Here is a 15,626-nt window from a genome sequence, read left to right on the forward strand (position 1 = left end):
ACCTTTGTTAATGGAATTTCTGATATGTTACATTTTGTTTTTGCATGTCTCTTTCACTTTTCACTACTTTAGTAAATATTTATTACTTATAGAAAGTGTTATCATTCTTTTAAAGCTTGCTTTGTATACATATTACTGATAAACAAAACTAAATTGACTCTATTGATCAGAAAAATGAGAGCACAAGAACAAAATAGCTATAACCATTAAGGTCTTAGATATGGATAATACAAGAGTTGCTTTACATGGATCATTAAAAACACGTCTAAAAGAGCACTTTGAGGAACACTTAGGGAAATCTCTCTCCTTCAAAGAAATGAATTGAGTTCATAACATAATATAAAAGTACTAGAGTTTTACATCTTCACATGAGGGAATGGAACTTTCCAGAAACTGAACATACTGGCAAATTAAGCAGATCATTTACAAAATGATATGTGAGTTCTTCTACATCCAACCCTGGAAGCTAACAAGTTTCTCTGGTTGACGATAAAGCACACGTGTCCCTTCTTGCTGGTTGACACATAATGTCCTAAACAAATCCTTTGCAAGAATACTGGGCTGGACCTACACAACTTCTCCTATGCTGATCATTTGTGTTGCTGAATTGCAAAACATCCCATCTGGGAGTCTGCAGGATGCAAAGTGGGTGATAAGATCTGCCTGCTCCACCTTGTATCCCTGGGGGACCTAGACACAGGCCAGCCTGACTTATGGGGGGGGGGGGTAGAAAAGAATATTATCATATCACTCCAATGAATGCCCCACAGGTCTCTGTCCAATTCTCTTCTATTCTGACACATACCTTAACCTACATATCTCCTCCTTATTTCTTATCAGGTACTTGAAAATTCAAGAAGGACCAAGCAAGTGGCCACAGTGACAGCAGAGCTTGTTTGTCCTAGAATGATGAAGCCTGGAACAGTTCTTTGAGCATAGATTGTCCATCCCAGGCCATGACTTATTGTTATGTCCTCCTGCTCCAACTCAGAGATGCCCTGGTCCTCTCTCCCTCTGTGACACTGACCTGTGATTTTAGAGCTGATCCCAAGGCTCTCCCAGAATCTATATGACAGAACCACAATGTGAATGTGTGCCTGTATGTTCACTCACTAACTGCATTTTTCGGAATTTTTTCATGGAAATCCTAGAGAAGGAAGCCATTCAGAGCAGGAGTCTAGTGAGGGCAGAAGTCACCAGCATGTTCTCTCTGCTGGGCCCAGGAGCAGGAGGAACACTGTCGAGATGCACCTGGCTTCCACACTTCTGCCTCTGCCTGGCTGCCAAGGCCACAGGAGAAACTCTCCATCCTTCAGGGACCACAATGAAGAGGACATATTTCCTTCTTCTTCAGGCCTTCTACATGACCAGTGACAAAGGCCACCTGGTCCCAGTCCAACCATCTCGATCAAGATTTGGAAACCAAGCCCAGTGCCCACCAGCTGATCCCTCAGTACAGAGCAACAGAGTCATGGCCACAGTCATGGAAACAAATCACAGTGGTCATCCTGTTCACCTACAGGCCGAGACAGACACGCACAGAGCCCAAGGTGAGCCAGTCTCACATACAGCTGGACAGGCGGAGCTCAGCTCACTGGGGATTCCCAGGAGCCAGGCGGGCTTCCAGGCCACCTGGAGGCCCGGGGCTCACAGACCAAGCACCCAGACCTCCTTGTGAGATATTTCAGTGGTCCCCCATTGTGATCGCTGAACAACATCCCCATAAACAACACACTCTGCAAGAATTCTGTTCAGGCAAGGTTGCTAAAGCTTCCATTTCGAGAGCTGGGTCTTCCAGTCTCTCTGGCAGAGGCCAAGCTGGACTTTGTGGGCAACTAGCTATGAGTTGTGGGCAGTTGCCCATAGTAGTCTCTTCAAGGACTGAGGAGAAGCTGACTGGCACTCATGAGGGAGGCTTCCATAGCGTCTTATCACCCAAGCTGTGTGGGTCACCGCCTCTAATTCATTCATTCCACAAACAGAACACTCAGCCTCCCTGGAAGCTGAGGGGTGCAGAATAGGGTGCAGACACTTTTCACCCACTCCCAGTGCTCCCAGACAAAGCTACTCTGTGCTCTCCTGCCACCTGCTCCCATACAGACATACCTCTGGCCTGGCTTCTCTTTCCCACTGCCCTGCTCTGACCCTGGAGGGGAATGGTCCTGAGCAGATCCTCAGGCTCTCTGAAGGAAAGGGTGCTGTGTCAGTCGTGCACTGTGGCACTGGTAGAACCAGGCCTCCATTCTTGGGCTGTGCGTCCCAGCCCACACCAAGCCATGTTTAGTCTCTCAAACCTGTGAATTTGGCTCCACCATCTAAACTTAAGATTGCCCAAGGCCCCTCAGCATAGCTCTGAGAGCCACTCTCTCACATTTCCAAAGCTGCAGCAGGAAGAAGACCTGTGACCCCCAACCCAAAAGGAATTGATTACTCCAGAAGCTCACGGCCTAGATGCAAGCCCTTCGTCTCCCAGAGCCTGCCTTTGTCAGGAATTCCTTCAGAGGCTGAGAGGAGGACCCTCAACACTCTGTCCAAATAGGACAAAAGCTTTGGTGACCCTCAGCCACCCTAAGACTTTTGACACTGGATGAGAGGGGTGTGTGGCATTTGACACCCTTCCCAAACAAACTGGAGGATCTACTGGGAGCTACTCACAAACCAAGATTAAGGAGGAACCAGAGAACAAGGAAGTAGGAAGAATCAGAATGCAAATCACTACAACCCTGAAGAATCCTGGAAAAAAGAGGCATCAGCCATGCAAAAAGAGCTTCTTCAGACACTCTGAGAAGGCAACAATGGCCCAGCGCCTCCAAAGGTCCCAGAGGACAGGACCTCCCTTCCTCCAGAGGAGTCTTGCTGTGTCCTCCCTGCCCCTCCACCCACCCAGCACCGCTTCTCACTTCGCTGCTTCCCTCCACACACCCAACAGTCTCGATGTGGACACTTGAGACCACCCAGTGCCACAGAGGCACCGGCACCAGTGCTGGCAGGGACTGTCAGGACTAGCAATGAAAGGAGCAGCTAAGGTGAGAGGCTTCCTAGTCAGACTCAACTGTTGACTTTTGACACATGGGATCTAGTTTTTCTGCCTAGCCTGTCTCTGAGCAAGCTGTCACACGTTCATGTCTCATTTCCCTGTTGAAAACGGAGAGGCAGAAACCAAGTCTCTGACCCAGTGTGGCACCACAGGTTTCTGCCTGTCCTTCAGGTGAGCTGTGTTCCTTCCTGGGTTCTGGGGGCATCGCTGTCTAGATGAGCCCCAGAAGGCTTCACTTCCTTCCACCGTTTCTTCTACTGTCTTGGTTGAGCCATGGAAGGTCTCACTGATGCCACCCTCCGTCTTCCCAGGAACCATTTTTCTGTCCTTTTTTATGCTTTCCATTCAGCCATTCTCTTGACCTGTCAATCAGCTCCCCTTGCCAACAACTTTGGGACCATGGCACCTTCCCTGGTACCAGTCTTCCATGCCCTCTGCCTGGGATTAACCCCACGAATCAATCAAGCTTGGAAGTTTCTGGGACACACAAACACACTTGTGAGGGGACTAGACCCCCCCCCCTTCCTTGGGAACATGAGAGACTGAGAGCTGAGGAGAGGGCTGAGAGGGGATCCAGGCCAGAGAAGTGGGCATCCTTGGGACTCAGCTGAGCTGTCTCAGCTGGCCCAACTCCTGGGCTTCTCAACTTCCAGGGACTTCTCTCTGCCCTCTTATTCTTGGTCCTCTCCTGTCTTTGTCCTTTCTCTAATTTCACTCTCCAAGTCTGTTGTCCACTTGCCCCACTTGCTTTCCACCTCAATTGTGTCCTCAAGGAAGAAATTTAGGATAAAAGGCAGACAATGGCATGATGGCTGCATTTCTCTCTATCTGCAGTGACAACTGTCATGTCCTCTGCCTGGAATTGGCCTAGTGACTCCCATGGTGCCCAGAGGTTTTGGAAAAGCAAAACCTGACTTCTCTCCCCTGACAAACTCAGCTTCTGGAAAGCCAAGTTTACCTCTAGACTCCATTTGTCTGAAGACAATGCTGTCAGGAGTCTCATTATTTCAACCTTCCCCATGTTCACTAATGTACATCACTCATCTGCTTCTTAACTGTGGCCTTCTTCCTAAGCCTTTTGGCAATTAATCTACATGCCTGTTCCTCTTGGCTTCCTCATTCAAGTGTTCAGAACTACTGAAAGTTAACCCCAGGAACCCCACTCTTAGAGCTGGTCATGCCTTTATTACAGTGAAGTCACTGGGGTCAGAACCTGACAGCAGACTTGCAGCTGATAGCTATAGAGGTTGCCCTGGAGACTGGGAAGAGTAGAATTGAGAAGTTGGAAAGTAAGCTGAAGGGAAGTTGAGGTGTTGCACTCTAGCTGGAAGGGACTTTAGTCCCAAAGTTGTTCAGTGCTGAGAGAAGATCTTTGGGACTATGACACATTTCCTAGTATCAGCCTTCCGAGGCTTCTACCAAAAAATAATCCCATGAATTTAGCAAGCTTAGGGTTCCTTAGGGCAGGATTGTCCTCCATCTGTGCTCACATACACACAAACACACACACACACACACACACACACACACACACACAGAACACCCCATGAGGGGCCTTGGCCCAACCTCCTTTGGGAACACAAGAGGCATTCCTCGAGTTTGTCTGTCCCCATGCCACATTGACACTCTGCTATCCGTGAGTGTCAAACTGGCTCTCCACCCAGCCCCACAGACTCCTTGTGGTGCTATGCTGCTGAAAATTCTTCCACGCATTTCTCTGTAACAATCGCAGATGTAAGAAAAGCAGAAAACCTGAGCTCTCTGCCCCTGTAGCTTGGGAAGAGAGAGTTGTAGGGAGCGATCTGAACCCCTGCATGCAGCCAGGGCAGTGCTCAGTGTGAAGACCCAGTTCTCATAGCCCCAACCACAGGGTCTGACCCTGTAGCTCCTGGGAGTACAGGGGGATCCCAGGCTGTCCTGGGCCCAGTAAAGGGCTGCTCAAGGATCCCTGTCCCGACAGGAACTCCTCAGCTGTCCAGACTCACAACCCAAGTCTGCGTCCCGAAGAGCTGAGCAGGGCTGAGCAGGGTTCTCCCAAAGGCACCCCCATATGAGGCTGATGTGGAAGGGAAAGTGCTGAGGAGACAGTCCAAGCAGCAGCAAAGGGAGTGAACGAGTCCTGGCCTGGCCAGGAAGATGAAATCTTGGCTGCTTTAGACAGGCCAAGGCAAGTGGTCCAAAGCTAAACAATAAATTTCTTAGTATACTCAAAAGCATGCTAATGATCTGAGGGCACACACAAAAGAATCTCTGAACCGAGCAACTCACTGAAGAGATGTCTCTGGACCTTAAGCCAGGCTGACTTCACTGGGGTGTCTCAGACCGGGTCAAGCATCATCCCTTCATCTGCTCCCTAAAAACCCAGGCAGCCACCAACTATTAGAACCTAATGAAAAGTGCAGGTACGCGGGTTCAGTGACAGCAACTCCAGGCCTCACAGAATAGGGAATGGGCCGGTCCTTCTCATCTTCTCCCCCATTCCATGGGGCCCTGGAGGTCATGCCCACAAATTGCCTCCAGCTGCTCTTAAGCTCCTTAACATCCATGATCCAGAAGCACAAAAGAATCTCTGAACCGAGCAACTCACTGCAGAGATTTCTCCAGAACCTAATTACCTAAAATGTTAAAATTCCAGGAGCACGCAGGCACTCTTGCAGCCACGCAACATCTTATGCTATTTATAACTGTCACTGTCACTGTCCTCCCATTGTTCCTCGATTTGCTCATGCAGGCCCAGTAACATTGTGAGACTTGTTACTGTGTTTGGCATATCAAATACGTCACAGGTAGCTTGCCAGGCTTTGCTGTGCAGGCGAGATACTCTCAGTAGCTTGCCAGGTTCTCCGAGAGGGGCGGAGGAATCGAACTCGGGTCAGCCATGTTAGCTGCGTGCAAGGCAAATGCCCTACCCGCTGTGCTATCGCTCCAGCCCTCTATTCATAACAAGCAATACGAAAGAAAGTATGGAGGAGATTGTCTTCCATAGGCAGGGGGAGGGGTGAGATGGGGGGTTTTTAAGAAATAAAGGAACATTGGTGCCAGAACTATAGTAGAGTGTGGAAGGCATTTGTCTTGCACACGGCCCACCCTACTTCATTCTCCAGCATTCCATATGTTCCCCTGAGTACCACCAGAAGTAATTTGTTAGTGAAGAGCCCAGAGTAACCCTCCAATATCAAAATAATTAATAAAAAAATAGAAATAAGTTTAACAGAAATAAATGAACTAATTTGTTTTAACATATTTATTATCAGATATCAGATATCACCTATGGCCTGCAGGTTCTGGTGGATCTCCAGCATCACATCTCTATAGAGATTTCTCTGAGAGGTGTCTAGGAACATTCACTCCTTCCGGGTAAGGCTCACTGCATTGTTGGGGAAAGTCACAGTGTCCTGAGCTGGCACACACAGTTGGGCAGAGGTCAGGATCCATCCCCACCTGCTTCCCGTGCCTGTAAGGATGGGACCCCCAGGGCCCTAGAGGGGCTCATGGCCTCTCTTCTGGGAAGAAACCAGACTCAACCCACACTCCTGGCTGATGGGCCCCAGAAACCACTCAAGGCAGGTAGATCTGGTAAAATGTGATGATGCTATACTAGAAGGTTCCTGGAGGCATCGGCCTTGCACAAAGCCACCCCAGGGTCAGTGTCAGGACCACAGGAACAGTGAGCACTGCATATGCAGAGGTAGCACCTGAACCAGACCCACCGCAACAAAAAAAAAAGTGATACTGGGTACAACCTAAAACACTGGAGAACACCCATATCCATGCCACATTCCCTCATCTCTCTGTTCTAGAATGAGAAGGTGACAGCGCTCAATGAGAGACTCGAAGCTATGTGTGGACATAGGTGCCTGTAGGACTCTGAACTCACAGTTCAGGAGCAACCCAAAGCCCGGTTAAAGTGTCTTGACCTCCAACTCCTCTGCCAGTTCCAGAGATCTTTTGTTCCAGAGTGAACAGAGGGCTAGAGTGGCAGTCACAATTAGTAAAGGCATGTGATCTGAGGACCAGAATTTCTACTTTGGGGCAAATTTAAGCCTTGCAAAATGCTGACATCAGATAAAATTGTGGATTCTTCAGAGAAAGCTGGTTTTGTCCATGGCAAGATTCAGTGCATCTGTGCATTCATTCCCTCAGGTAATCAATCATTCAACAAGTATTGGACATGAGGACCCCACATCAGTGAAAGACAGTTGGCCAAAAATCCATGTGCCCTGAACATATATTCTCCTTAGTGATTATTTCACTCAACTGTCAAATGGCCGTTAATTGGCTTCATCATATTCATCCATTAACAACTTGAACAAAAATGATTTTACCAGCTTAGTAAACCCAGACAAAAAAAATTAATGTCTTCTTGGGCAGGAGTGATAGTACAGCAGGTAGGGCATTTGCCTTGCATATGGCCGATGTGGGTTCAATCCCCAGCATTTCATATGGTCCCCCAAGCACCGTAAGGAGTAATTCCTGAGTGAAGAGCCAGTGAAGAACCTGAGCATTGCTGGGTGTGACCCAAAAAGAAAAAAAATTAATGTCTCCAGGTGAGATACAACAACTTTCACAAATTTTCTTCTATGGAAATATTTTTATCATTCCATTATCCTGTTAGTGGTAAAAAAATTATAAAATAAATTATTATGAACTGCTATGGCAGTACGCTTGAGGGATGGTTGGGGAAATGGAGACAATGGTGAAGGGAAGGTAATAGTGGTGGTGGGATTGGTGTTGGGATATGAATGCCTGTAACAAATCATCATGAACAACTTTATAAACCACAGTGTTTAAATAAGGTGGGGGAGGGAGAAAAAATAATGTTTTTACAATTAAAATATTGACAAGGGCTGGAGCGATAGCACAGCAGGTAGAGTGTTTGCCTTGCATGCGGCCGATCCGGGTTCGATTCCCAGCATCCCATATGGTCCCTTGAGCACCACCAGGAGTAATTCCTGAGTAAAGAGCCAGGAGTAACCCCTGTGCATCGCCTGGTGTGACCCAAAAAGCACTGTAGCACTGTCATACCCGGTGATGCACAGGTGTTACTCCTGGCTCTGCACTCAGGAATTACCCCTGGCAGTGCTCAGGGGACCATATGGGATGCTAGGAATCGAACCTGGGTTGGCCGCGTGCAAGGCAAATGCCCTACCCGCTATGCTATCGCTCCAGCCCAAAATGCATAATAAATAAATAAATTTTAATTTTAAAAACAAAATATTGACAAAAAATCATTTTTATTTTGTTTTGGAGCCAAACATGGTGATGCTCAGGGATGACTCTTGGCTCTACAGTCAGGATTACTCCCAGCTGTGCTCAGGAGATATAGGGTGCTGGATATTGAACCTGAGTGGGCCTCATGCAAGGTAAGCCTAATATATTGTCTCCTGCCCAGATGCAAAGGTTTTGTTTTGGGGGAGTTTTTTTAGATGAAATACTACATTTTATAATTTACAAAAATTACAAAATCGGATGTTTTTGTTTGCTTTCAGCTTTGGACCATATCCTGCAATGTTTAGGGGTTACTCCTGGCTTTAAGTTTGAAGAACACTTCCACCTGAATGGAATCTGGGCCTCCTGCAGACAGAATGTGTTCCAGCCCTTTGAACTAGTTGCCTGACACCTCCAAAATTACAAAATTCTAGCTTTTGACCATATGATAGGAGTATCTTGGCTTCTTCCAGCTTCTTATCATGCACTTGAATGTATTTATTTTCAAACTTCAAACACTCTCAATATTCTCCATCAGTTTTGTAAAAAAAAAAAAAGCGGGGGGGGGAGGCTTTACTTTATAAGGCAGGAAAGAGAAGAAATTACACAGAGGAGCAAGGAGCTGAGGTAGCCTGATTGGGTGAGCCCAGCCTGGCCACTTACTTAGCCCAGCACCATGCTACCTGCTTGTGTGTGACTGTGACAGGAACTCAGCCATGTCACACACAAATACCAGAAAAATATACATCATGATAATAGTAGAGTTAGTTCTGGGTGCTGGGATATGTTCTTATCTTTTTTATAACTTGGCTTTAGCTTATGAAATCTTTTCCTACAGCTCATTTTTTATTGGGATACCATTGATTTATAAGACTATGTATGTTTATAAGGTTTAGGGTCCAGGAGGCCAGAGAGATAATACAGAGGTAGGGCACTTGCCTTGCATGAGGCCCACCTGGGTTTAATTTCCAGCATCCCAAATGGTCTCCCGAACACTAGTGAGAGTAATTCCTGAGTGCAGAGTCAGGAGTAAGCCCTGGACATTGGTGAGTGTGGCCTCAAAACAAAATGGTTTTATATATATTTATGTATGTATTTATATTATATATTATATCATCGATTTGCTCGAGCGGGCCCAGTAACATCTCCACTGGAGACTTTGTTGTTACTGTGTCTGGCATATCGAATACTCTCGGTAGCTTGCCAAATTATATTATGTGTATATGTGTGTATATGTGTATATGTCTATCTGTCTGTGTGTGTGTTTAGTTCTATAAAATTTATATATTAAATTATATGTGCCAGGATAAGACACTCACAAAGACTTTCAGTCTCTAAGTCACCCCATCATCCCAGTTTCCTCCTTTCTCTGCCACTCAGACTCAAAGTCTACTAAGACCAGAGCTATGTGACAGCTTGAACCCAGACATGGAAATAGGAGTCTATGAAAGTCTGTGGCTGGGCTGCCACCTTTGAGGCCAATGGCAGCTGCAGTTGCAGTCTGGATTCCCCCCAATGGAACGTGCCCTCGTGGCTTGGAGACATAAATTACTCCAGTCTTATTGATTGCAATCTTCTGGCATCAAGGGGCAAGAGTGCACCACTTGGGAAAATACCTCACTAACATATGTGTGTATATGTGTGTATGTCTATCTGTCTGTGTGTGTGTTTAGTTCTATAAAATTTAATCACCTATAGAGATTCATGATTTCACCATCACAATCAAGATAAAGAGCCCTATCATCATATTGTTCCTTTATGGCCTTTTTGGATACACACATTTTCCCCAACACACTTCTCAACCCAGTCCCCGAATCCCTATAGCCATTAATGTGTGCTCTTCATTTCTCTAGCTCGATCATGACAAGAACATTAGGTGAATGTACAAAGTGTTAAGTACATTTCTCCAGGATGATCAACTAAGACATTTTTAGCTTTCTAGGGAAGTGAAAAGCAAAACTGTGACATCTTTCGTTTTCTGGGGAAGTGAAAAACAAAACTGTAACTTAAGTGGCTCTTATGAAACTGGTCAAACTTATAAAACTGGCTTTTATCAAAACGACAGTGTCGAGAAGGCTGCAGAGAAATTAGAACTCTCCTCCAATGCTGGAGGGAAAGTAAAATGATGCTGCTACTTTGGAAAAAGATATGACAGTCTCCAAATATTTAACAGTTATCATATGATCCTGTGATTCCACCCCAAGGTACACACCTGAGAGAAACAAAAGCATATGTTTACACAAAAGCTGCATATGGATGTTCATAGCAGATTTATTGGTAATAGCCAAAACGTTGGCATAATCTAAACCGCAAAGAAAGAGTAAGGTTTTAAATAAATTTTGTTATAGTAATACAAGGCAATATTACCACCCCAGTAATAAGGAATAGCCCCTAATTAAGAATGTACTAGTTTCAAAATAATTATACCGAGTGAAGAAAAGCAGGTTAAATATAAATGACAGACACATACTATATGTATGATCTAATACAAATATATAATTTAAAAACGCAAACAAAACTACAGTGACAGCACTACTGGTTGCTGGGGTGGGGGTGGGTAAGTAGGAAAGCAAAGAGAGAGGGAAGAATGGTTATAAGGGGGAGCAGCAGGCAAGCTCCTCGCCCTCATCATGAAGAGGGCATCAGAACTTAGCACCTGTAAGCTTCAAATACACAGTGTCTTATACTTCCCCTCCTCTTCCTCTGGTTCTCTGAATTTCTCGTTATTCCATGCTCAAACTGCTTTAAGGCTTTCTTTACTAATGGAAAAAGTTCAGGCTCCTGTGGTTAGGCATATGACAAGCTATTGAGATAATCTCTTTTTGTCAGGAGAAATAACCCCAAAAACACTTCACAAAGGAGCAAACCACATTTTCTCCATTGACAAGAGAGTGGCAAGGCTTCTGAGTCCAGAAAGTCTAGCCTTATCCCCGAGGGGCAGTTCACTTGATCATTTGATCACTTGACATCCCGTTACTCATCGATTTGCTCATGCAGGAGCCAGTAATGTCTCCATTCATCCCTGTCGTGTGCTAGTGTAGCCCTTTGGCGTCTGCTCACTGCAGGAACACGAAGAGCCTCAAACCATTCATTCAGGGTCTTGATGAAGAAGTCTGACCATCTCGTAGGTGGGCAGCCATGCATTCTTTTGATGTCCTGTGGAAACCAGTTGGTAACAGCTCAAGTAAAGCGGTCATCTCCAAATTGCATTACACGTCCAGCCCATCTGATTTTCGATGACTTGGCAAACGAGACAGCATCCCTGATTCTTGATCATTGACTGAGGTTGGAACTCCAGATTCCTTCTCTCACTTGAGTGATGTAATACTCCAAGCATAGCTCTTTCAATTCCTCTTTGGGAGAACCAAATAGTGTTCTTATCCTGTTTTTGTAGGGCCCAGGTCTCTGAGGCATATGTTAATACAGGAAGAATAGTGGAGTTGAAGAGATGTGCCTGGAGCCGAAGGTTCTTCGTCCTCTTAGCTATTTCTTCGACGCTTTTGAAGGCATTCCATGCCACTCTCTTCCTCCTGCACAACTCAGGTGCCAGATCATTCGTCATGTTGAGTTCTTGACCTAGGTACACATAACTGCTGCATTCAGAGATGTTCATTCCATTGAGAGTGAATGGAACATCAGCAAAGAGTCCGTTTCTCATGAACATTGTCTTCGTGAGATTCAGCTGCAGTCTGATCTTTCCACACTCGTGGTCAATGTTGGCCAGCATTTGTGCCTCTTGGCTAATGTTTGGTATTATTAGAACGATGTCATCAGCAAAGTGGAGGTGGTGTAGTCTATCTTCTCTCATTCCTTCTCAGTCATCGCATGACATTCTTGAGGTTGGCACAGAAGAGTTCCAGTGAAATGGTATCACGCTGCTGAACCCCTCAACTTATATCAATAATCACTTCTTTGTAGAATGGTGAGATCCTGGTAGTGAATCCATAATACAGCTCACGGAGGATTCTGATGTATTGAGTTTGAACGCCCTCTTTGGCTAGGGCTTAGATGACCACTTCAGTCTCAACAGAATCAAAGGCCTTCTTTAAATCAATGAACGTTAGACAGAGCGACATCTTGAACTCCCGAGAAACCTGAATGAGCTTGATTACCGTGTGGATATGGTCAATTGTGCTGAATCCTTTTCGGAACCTGGCTTGCTCACATGTTTGTCCTTCATCTAGTGTTCTGCCAATCCTATTCAGGATGATTCGAGTGAACAGCTTGTAGATAATGGGCAACAGGCAGAACGGGTGATAGTTGCCAATGTCATGGATGTCTCCCTTCTTGTACAGTAGAACGATTCTGCTGGTTTTCAGTTGGGATGGAACTTTGCATTCAGACAGGTAGCATGTGAAGAGCCAAGCCAGTGTATTGATGAGTACCGACGGCAGGTTCTTCAGGTGTTCGGGTTTGACCTTGTCTGGGACAGGTGCTGTTCACCTCTTTACCAACAAAATGGCGTGTCAGATTTCAGAAGGGAGAATTGGGAATGACATATCCATCCTGCGGAATTTGTATGTGGGCAGGTGTATGTGACTATCAAAGAGATCCAAGTAGAAATCATGGATAATCTTCTCCATTGCCCTTCTGGAAGATGTGATAGATCCATCAGGACGTCAGAGGGCAGTCATCTTGGTCTTGTGGTTGGCGAAGGAAAGGCGGGAGTTGATCGCTTCAGTCTCAACAGAATCAAAGGCCTTCTTCTTTTCCTGGGTTCTGCCGCATCTCCCAGCACTGCTGCTCTTCTCTCTTTGAGGTCTTCCTTTATCACTTCTCTGTACTGCGTGAGCTTGGACATTAGCTTGTGGTTGCCTGAGGCTCACGCCCAGCCACGTTGGTGAATGAGCTCAAAAGTTTTTGAATACAGCCGTCTTTTTGTGGCTTTCTCTCTCTCTACGTTCCTCACATAATCATAGAGGTGCTGAACCAGTCTATCATATTCTTCATCAAAGTCGTCAAAGATGGCATCTTCTCATGTTGCTGCAATAGTGCCAAAGAGCTCCCAATTGGTGGTTGTTCTGGGAGTTTTCTTCTTAAACTTTGCAATCCTTTCTTCCCGCTTCGTGAAATAGAATTTTGCATGAAGGAGATGGTAGTCCGATCCCATTTGGAATTTTGGGACAACAGCAACATCAGTCAGGCAAAACCATCGATTGAATATGATGTGGTCAATTTCATTGTGGAACTGTCCACCAAGAGACTCCCATGTCCAACGTTTAGACTCAGCCTTCTGGAACTGTGAGTTACCATGGACGGTCTTTGTCGACATGATGAACTCAGTCTCTCACCCTGTTCGTTCCATTGTAGGCCATGGGTCCCAATGTGGAGTTCTTCGGCTGATCTTCTCAGTCCTATCTTGGCATTAAAATCACCGACAATGATCTTGTAGAAGGGGGAGTTAACAACCTTAATTGGACATTTGAGAGGTCCATTCCATTGAAGGATAAACAGAGAAAGTTCTCCGCTTTGCTGCCAAGTCCCTTTCCAACCTGCTTGAGGGAACTTGAAATGTGGGCAAGTGATATTACCCTTTTCGGCCACATATAGCTTAAAAATATGTGATTTCCAGGGAATATTTCATTGCTTCTGGTACAATTTCCTCTGCCAAGTTCTGTCAATGTCCTGACTTTAGGTCTAGACACCACTTCCAGCTCTCTCTCTCTCTCTCTCTCTCTCTCTCTCTCTCTCTCTGTGTGTGTGTGTGTGTGTGTGTGTGCATATAAAGGTTCAAAGAAAGAGGAGAGAGGCATCTGTGTGTAGGCTTGGCCCCTTTTCCCTATGGCTTTATTTTACAAACCACAGGACACAGAATACAAAGTGACTACCAGCACACAGCCATTGACACAGTTAAGACCAAATGGCACCATTTCCAGCAGGATCCTTCATGATGAACTTTTAAAGCAATATCCATCCCTAGCCCTCCTTAGTTCCACGCAAACACTAATCTGTTCTCCATTTACGTCATGTTGTCATCTCTGGACTGTTACATAAATAGAATCACACAGAGTCTTTGAGGGGTTTTGTGCATGTGTTGCTGAGGACTGAACCCAGGGCTCATGCATCCTACCCCCAAACTACATCCCCAGTCCTTTTAGAGACAGCTGCTTCACTTACCACAGTTCTCTGGAGATGCAGTTAGGTTGTCACATGGATCAGTAATTGCTCTTTTTTCATGTTGAGCGGTAGCATATGGTAGGAGTGTTAGCCGTTTGTCCCTTGCAATACACCTGGATTGCTTCCACTTGAGCCGGTAATAAATAAGCATCTAGAAATAAACCTGTACAGTCTTGTGTGAATATAAGTTCTCATTTCTCTGGGCTATGTGCTTAGACTTGCATAGTTTTGATCACATGATAGTTGTTTCATTGCTTTTAATTTTGTTTGGTTTTGGTTTGGGGACCAAACCTGGAGATGTGCAGAGCTTACACTAGGGTCTGTGCTCGGGGATCACTCCTGGAGCAATTTAAGGGATTGAACTAGGGTGGGGAACATGTGAGACAAGCGCTTTCCCAGGCCTGTTCTTAGAGAAACTAACTGCTAAAACAGTTTTCTAGGGACTGTGACCCTGTGAGTCCCTACCAGCTGTGTGTGTGTGTGAGTGACCCAGTCTCTGCCTCCTTGCCAGCCCCTGGTAGTGTCACCTGTCTTCATGTGAATAGAGATTTAGCACTATTCCATGATGGATAGAAATAGAAATGGCTAAATAGAGATGGCTTTGGACATCTGTACACATGTTTATTTGCCATCTACAAATCTCTCCAATGAAATGTTTTTTTGCATCTCTGGCGATGTTCTAATATGATAGTTTGGGTTTTTCACTCTGAGTTTTGGGGATTCTTTAAATATCCCAGCTATGCAGGGCAGGGAGGGAGGGCGGGGCGAGGTGGGGTCAGCTGTGTCTAGAGCTTACTCCTGGGGGTCCATGCGTGCAAGCCTAGGCCCCGCATAGATGTCAGGTGGCCACTTGCGATCTGGAACTTGCAACTGGAAGAAACTGGTCTCGTCATCGAGGGGCATGCGTACCGGGGTCCAGAAGGGGCGGCAGAACTGCGATGGGGAGGGGACTGGGAAGGCTCCCTCGGAGGAAGTGATACTCGGGATGGAGCGAGAGGAAGAGGCCGAAATAGACGAGTTCGATGACACCCGCCCACATCCAAACACCTGCACTCTCCTCCCGACGCCGACGGGTCCCCACCTTCGGACGGCTGCGCTCTCCAGCCTGTGCCGACTCCGCCAGTCCAGGCGCCCCGTGCCCTTCTCCGGGTGCGGGATCAGCCCCTCTCGCCGCCCCCGCCCTCCTCCCGGCGCAGGCTCCGCCCCTCTCCCCGCTCCCGGTGCAGGCTCCGCCCCTTTTGGCCGCCCCTCTCTCCTCCCGGCA

The sequence above is a fragment of the Sorex fumeus genome, unplaced genomic scaffold, assembly GCF_029834395.1.
Source record: "Sorex fumeus unplaced genomic scaffold, SorFum_2.1 ptg000035l, whole genome shotgun sequence".
NCBI classification, from domain to species: Eukaryota; Metazoa; Chordata; class Mammalia; order Eulipotyphla; family Soricidae; genus Sorex; species Sorex fumeus.